This window comes from Portunus trituberculatus, chromosome 40 (assembly GCF_017591435.1).
Source record: "Portunus trituberculatus isolate SZX2019 chromosome 40, ASM1759143v1, whole genome shotgun sequence".
In the NCBI taxonomy this organism is placed as follows: domain Eukaryota; kingdom Metazoa; phylum Arthropoda; class Malacostraca; order Decapoda; family Portunidae; genus Portunus; species Portunus trituberculatus.
The window spans coordinates 23,089,472-23,096,971 of record NC_059294.1 but is presented as its reverse complement, the minus strand read 5'-3'; the positions used below and the strand labels follow the sequence as shown (position 1 = coordinate 23,096,971).

The following is a 7,500-nucleotide window of genomic DNA, read 5'->3' as shown; positions in this document are numbered from 1 at the left end:
AGTTCATATTGAAGCCAGATTTCAACAATAGAAACATAAAAGAGGGAACGGCCCAGTAAAAGTAACGACTATCTCTTCTATAGTCTGGCTTTCGCTAAAACATTGATGTTGAGGCACCAATCTACGCTGGTATGTAGAATTCATCTCCTTTTTTAAGGGCTCGGGAAAGAAACCATATGGGAAAGAAGAGAGAGAGAGAGAGAGAGAGAGAGAGAGAGAGAGAGAGAGAGAGAGAGATGGCATTTGCACAAGACTGTTTTCGCAGTTATCATACATTCTGTATGATGAATTCCGTCATATAGAACGATATTTGTGAATCGCTCTTTCCATCATTTTCAGGGACGGGTTTCACAGCCACGCGTCACAATCCCGGAGCGTCACACTTCGTTTTCGTTGACTTGATAATGATTCCTCTTGACACACCACTTGCATTTTTACTTTCATCTGGAGCTCGCATTGTTTTTTTCTACTTTTCATCGTCGTCGTCCTCACCTCCATCATTGAGTTCCTTGTGCTGCTCCTCGTCTTCGTTGTCGTCACTGTCGTCGTCGTCGTTGAAATTGTGAAGACACTTGTTTAAGTTTGGAAAAGATTATCTTAATTTTCTATTCTTTACTTCACTTCCTACGTCACTTTCTCCCACCTCTCCTCCTCCTCCTCCTCCTCCTCCTCCTCCTCCTCCTCCTCCTCCTCCTCCTCCTCCTCCTCCTCCTCCTCCTCCTCCTCCTCCTCCTCCTCCTCCTCCTCCTCCTGCTCCTGACGCGTATCTGAAATTATAAAAGTTATGCCAAAATATCAAAAGTTGTGTGTCTTCGGTTCTTCGATAATTTCAAGATAACTGTCACGGCTGAGTATAATAAGTAACAATCATCCTCCACATATTCATTGAACCCTTATATTTTTAGTTCTCTCGGCCACTGAAGCGCAGATTAGGTATCGATGAGTTGTGAAATATGGAAAAGTTGAGTTGATTATGTGCCTTGTCCGAGATAATAAAAACAAAGAAAAACGTGAATATACGAATATACATCAATGCTTTGCCTTTCATTCTATATTCACTCCGCCCCGTATTAATTCTCCATCTCCTTCTCCACCTCCTCCTTTTCCTCCTCCTCCTCCTCCTCCTCCTCCTCCTCCTCCTCCTCCTCCTTCTCCTCCTCCTCCTCCTCCTCTTCTTCCTCCTCTTCTTCCTCCTCCTCCTCCTCCTCCTCCTCCTCCTCCTCCTCCTCCTCCTCCTCCTCCTCCTCCTCCTCCTCCTCCTCCTCCTCCTCCTCCTCCTCCTCCTCCTCTTCCTGTCCTGCTATTCAGCAGGATTTAGATAAACTAAGCACTTGGAGTGACAAATGGCTTTTGAATTTTATTGGACCTAAATGCAAAGTATAACTATAGTTTACAAGTACAAGATTTGATCGAAGTTAGTGAAGAGAAGGACCTGGATGTAAAAGTCTCAATGATTTGAAATGCGGTATGCAATGTTCGGCTGCTAGTCGTAAAGCTAATATTATCTTAGGATTTATTGCCAGTATTTTTTGTCGTAAATCATCTGAGGTCATAACGCGTTGGTATACTTCGTTAGTGAGACCACATTTGGAGTATGCAGTTCAGGTCTGGTCTACATGTCGTTTTATAACATGCCGGGTAACGCTGGAGAGAGTGATGGGTGGGGAGGAGCTTCATCTGTTCTATCCTTGTCTCGTACTTGTTGTTGTTTATTCAAGTTATGATATAGTAAGCGAGTGACGTCATCATAGGTCGCAAGGTCCCCTCTTAGTTGTCTTTCTTATCTATTCATATGTATTTGTTCTCCTTCTCTTTTTCTCCCTTCTGCTCTTACTTTCATATTCCTCATTGTATCGAGAACCTTAATATTCTGGTGCACACACACACACACACACACACACACACACACACACACACACACACACACACACACACACACACACACACACACACATATGCAGTCTTCGCACGTTCCATATTTAATCTTTATTTCTGTAACTCTGGCGGCAGTGAATCGTACTCGACATTTGCATTCGCGTCTATCACTAAAATATCGTCAGCATGTCTTGCTTTCAGTATTTAGACGTGAGGTCCTCGTGGCCCAGCATTATACTGTACCCTTTGGAATTTATTGTATACCCGAATGTGTGTGTGTGTGTGTGTGTGTGTGTGTGTGTGTGTGTGTGTGTGTGTGTGTGTGAGAGAGAGAGAGAGGGAGGAGTTTATATATTTTTCATTTCATGCATTTTTCGTTGTGGGATTCTTCGCCGCCATGTGTTTGGCTGCCAGTGAAAGTTCTTTAATGTTTCTTTTCTCACCTTGTGTCCTCTTTATGGATGGCGCTTGGCGAAGTATTCTGGGGTCAAGTTTTCTCCTTTTTCAGGTGTGTTTGTGCTGGATTTTCATTATTTTTTTTAAACCTCTAGTCTCATTTGCCTTAAACTCTCTCTCTCTCTCTCTCTCTCTCTCTCTCTCTCTCTCTCTCTCTCTCTCTCTCTCTCTCTCTCTCTCTCTCTCTCTCTCTCTCTCTCTCTCTCTCTCTCTCTCTCTCTCTCTCTCTCTCTCCTCATACCTCATGATTCTTTTTGAAACTCCTAAAAACTTTATAATTATTCTTTATAGCATCAGTTTCACAGCATTTCTCGCGTGACTCCAGCAGGACAACTTTTCGTCAACCACTCCTCCGTGCGCTGGGTAGCAGCGAGTCGCTCCACCTTTTTCATTCTTTTTTAAAATTATTTCCACCTTGTGAATTTTTCTGTCGGATGCAATAAAATCATGTCGAAAAATTTATTGCGGTCGTTCGTTAAGGGAGATTTTTTTTTTTTTCCAAAGTTTGAGTTCATGTTATTCCACTTCCTGTCCTCCAAGAGCAAGACTGATCGGCAGAGTTCCGTACGATTTTTATATTATTTGCTTTCAATCCAACTTAAGAGGAATTCTTGATTTGAGGGGCGCGACTCTTGATTTAAGGGACGGTGGCTCTCTATACCTCAAAACCACTGTCAGAGAGAGAGATTATATATATATATATATATATATATATATATATATATATATATATATATATATATATATATATATATATAGATAGATAGATAGATAGATAGATAGATAGATAGATAGATAGATAGATAGAGAGAGAGAGAGAGAGAGAGAGAGAGAGAGAGAGAGAGAGAGAGAGAGAGAGAGAGAGAGAGAAATAACATTACGAGTATGAGACAGAAGACCGCATAACGCAAATTTAATAAGACTGACAATACTGTAAATACGTATTCCCAAGCATAAAAAAAGAAAACAATACTGCATGTTTTAGCACGGAGAATAACTCTTAACATAATTTCCATAGAGTCATAGGATAAGGTAGTGACTGAAGACTGGACGACTGAAGGCACTTACCACTCCTTTGTTACTGATAAAGAATAAATGCTAATGTCTTTGTCTCTAATGAATTCATTGTCTATCAACCAAAAAAAGTGTGAATCAGTATACAAATATGCCGCATTGCTGATACAAAATCCATTATATTAACATGGAGAAATTCGATTTGCTCAGTCTGCTGTGAACGCTTTGTTAGAGAGAACACGTCTGCATTTGGCCAGTGTCCCTCATACTGTAGCAGTGTTTGTCTCTGCATGGTGAGAGACTTTTAATCCGCGGTTCTAGTCAAGGTGAGTGACTGACTGCGCGTCATACACTTCAACTTTATCCACAGGGTGTTATAAGAATGTTGTATTGCGTTACGGAAAGAGTGTATTAGAGAAGAACAAAATCACGCTTAGCATGTTTAATTGCTGCCTCGTTACCGTGTTAGTTTTTTTTTATCTTCCATTTTTCCTCGCAGTTGCAACACCTGGTCTTTGACGTTCTCTGCCTTTTGTAGCTTCACTTTCAGGGTTTTTACATGATGTTTTTTCTCTTTTTCATTTGTTTCTTGTTTGCAGAATTCAGGTTTTTGTTCTAAAGTTTTCCCCCATTAGGATGATTTTCTTGTCATCTAGCACCAGTAATTTTAGAAGTTTACGTTTTCTCGCTCTAAAGGCGGGACAGATCAGAAAGTTTTAACTAGTGGCAAATGTCGTAGACATATCTTTAGAGTTGTATCGATGTTAACTACAAATTTTAAGCAAGCAGTCAAGAGACGCCCTTCGCAAGACATTGTGAGTGACCGGTAACCTTTCACGTGCCAGTCCTTTCATGTCGAGCTTAAATATTTGGCGAGGCAGTTAATAAATAACTTTTACACGATATTCATCCTGCGAGGTGTATCTCCAATTTTTACTAGGTACAGCAAATCACAGTTTGCAAGACAGGAACATCATTGAAAATGACTGATCCGTTTGGTTTATTGACGGCAGAATGTGTGGAGTGAGTCACTTTTGACATCTCACGTTTGAGGTTGATTATGAATATGCAGAATATTTTTAAGTTTTATACTTAGATAATGTGGTCATAAAGAAAACAAATGTGTTTCTTGATCTGTTTTATATCACAATAATGTTAGCAATCAATACTTCAACGAACATGTAAACTTTACCATGTTCTGAAACAGTACATAGCCAAAACAAGTCTTCGTGATATCACAGATTTTCTCTTCCGTTTCTTTGACTAATTTCGACTTGATGAAAAATATTAACACCGGAAGCCAGTTATATTTGCTATACATCCTCACCTACCATAGTCACGTTATGCATTCTCATAACCATTCCAAAATAAATATTATATGATGAGGAAATGAAAATGTAAGGCAATGGTCGAGTACAACGATTTTCCGCCATGGAAACGAATCTCGCGATCCTATAGTTAAGTACTCAAGGGAACAGCCTGATGGATAGTAATTCCTGTCCACCGGCGTACCTGCACTCCCCAGCACAGAGGAAAACTATAAACTGCACGGTTCTTGCTTCCCTTAGCAGTAAGATTATGTGTAATTTATAGCTGCCGATTCCTCGTTCTTTAAACGTATCATTCGACCAACCAACCACGTGTGACTGTTTACGCAATCACTTTCCAAGATTAATTATTAGCATTTACATACGATTTTGAAGTATGATGTTGGGTAAAAATACTGACAGAAATGGTCATGAGACACTAGGAAAAGCTCGATAAAAAGTGGAATTCATGTTGACCGTGTTTGAAACTATTTCTAAAACACGATAACACATCAGGGAAAACCTCTGGTTGAGAAAGAAAATAGATATCTGAGTACACAGACATAAGAGCTCATACATGTTACACAATTCACTAGTGATTTTTTTTTTTTTTTTTTTTTTTTTTTCTGAGCCTGCCAATGAGTTTAACGTGGTATGTCGCTCCGGGCGTCAGCGCGGCGTGAAAAATGTTGAGAAATCCAGGTGTTGGTACTCGGCAGTGCACACACATTGCCACCCGCTCGCTAAACACACACACACACACACACACACACACACACACACACACACACACACACACACACACACACACACACACACACACACACAGTGACACTACTCGCGACCCAAAACGCACTAATTGAAAGCAGCATCCTCTCGATCACATTTAACACGTCACAGTTTTCATCTCTTCACGAACAGCCAAACATTGAAAACACGTCAGGGTGCAGCGGACAGGAAAGGCGGCACGAGACATCTGATCGCACAGCACCAAATGTGAAAACACCTCATGCGTTACTTGAAGTACTCTCCAGTTACTCAAAGAGTTCTCCGGACACCTTTTCTGAGGGAGAGAGAGAGAGAGAGAGAGAGAGAGAGAGAGAGAGAGACGACAAAAAAAACCGTCATATTTATTTTACATAACCTTCACATAAATTTGTGCAATCCGCTCTGTCTATGAGTATGAGTCTGAGGTCCGAACGAGCAGATCAAATTAATGGGAGCAGAGATCATGCTTTTAAGGAAAGAAGACATGAACGCAGACAAAACCATTTACTTGGGAAAGAGAGTGTTGTTGTTCCCATGGTTTCACCTTGAGCTTAATGACCAAAGGGGAGAGAAACGAGGTTAGAGGAAACGAGGAAGAGAAAGAAATAAAAATGAGAGGAAGACGGGGAAGAACAAGGGAGGGAAAAGATCAAGAAGGAGACGGAGAAGATTAAGGAAAATTAAGGAGAAATTACTTACTGGGACGCTGAAAAGAGACACGAGAAAGGAGAGAAAAGATTGAGAAAGAGAAAAACGGATATGGAAAAAAAGGAACATTCGTATTTACAGCGAGAGGGAAAAAATAGAAATGATGTAGAGGGAAAAAGAGAAGGAATTAAAAAGAAAGAGAAGTAAGTAGAAAGAAGAAAACTTGAAGGAGTGGAAAAATAAGAGAAAATTAGGAAAATCAAGAGATTCTTTTTCTTTTATGTAGGAGAGAAAGCCAACCAAGGGCAACACAATGTTAAAAAAAAAAGCCCACTTGATGCTGGTTCTCTAAAAGATAGGAATGGTTATCCAAAATTAGGGAGGAAATGCCTCGATACCTCCCTCTTAAAGGAAGTCAAATCATAGGAAGACGGAAATACAGAAGCAGGCAGGGAGTTTCAGAGTTTACCAGTGAAAGGTATGAATGATTAAGAGTGCTGGTTTACTTTTGCATTAGAGAGTTTGACAGAAAAGGAATGAGAGGAAGAAGAAAGCCTTGTGCAGCAAGGCAGCAGGAGGTGGGAGGCATGCAGTTAGCAAGATCAATAGAACAGTTAGCATGAAAATAGCGATAAAAGATAGAGAGATCCAACATTTCGGCGGTGAGAAAGAGACTGAAGGCAGTCAATCAGAGGAGAGGAGTTGATGAGACAAAAAGGTTTTGATTCCACCCTGTCTAATAAAATTGTGTGACTGGAACCCCCCGAAACAAGCGAAGGGGCGGATAAGGCCCTTGTACAGAAAAAAAGCAGTTGGAGAGGCGAGAAAAACTGGCGGAGACGCCGCAGAACGCCTAGCTTCATAGAAGATGTGAATTTTCCAGTTAAAGATTATGAGTAAAATACAGATCGAGGATATTCAGTGTGCAAGAGGGAGACAGTTGAGTGTCATTGGAGCCGCCGTGGTACAGTGGAACCATGCGTGCTTTGGGATCCGAGTGGTCTCCAAGCGCACGGGTTTGAATCCTGTCCACGGTCCGAGTGTAGGTTGGGCTTCCTCACTCGGGGCAACGGTTTCCTAGCGGGTGGGCTTTGAGATAGGGGGTACCCAAAAAGTATCCCCTTTAGCCCATAAATTCCCGTGAAAAGCCCACATGGTGTAAAAAAAAAAAAAAAAAAGAGAGGATATTTGCCTGGAAGGTTGTGTCGAGTTGATAGATGGAGGAATTGAGTTTTGAGGCATTGAAAACTACTAGATTTTTTCTGCCCCAATTGGAAATCTTAGAAAAATCAGAAATCAGGCGTTCTTTGGCGTCCCTGCGTGATCTGTTGGCTTTCTGAAGAGAGGCAAAATTGAGAAAGGCGAAATGACAAGGAGGAAAAGGTAGAAAGAGAAGGAATAAGGAAGGGAAAGATGAAGAGTTATAGAGGAA

At 41.0% G+C, this 7,500-nt stretch overlaps 1 protein-coding gene across 2 annotated transcripts in view; it reads left to right on the top strand.

The window, feature by feature from the left end:
• Positions 1–7,500, top strand: part of LOC123515909 (neural-cadherin-like) — a 163,760-nt gene that overhangs the window by 2,290 nt on the left and 153,970 nt on the right. The gene's annotated exons all lie outside the window — the stretch shown is intronic.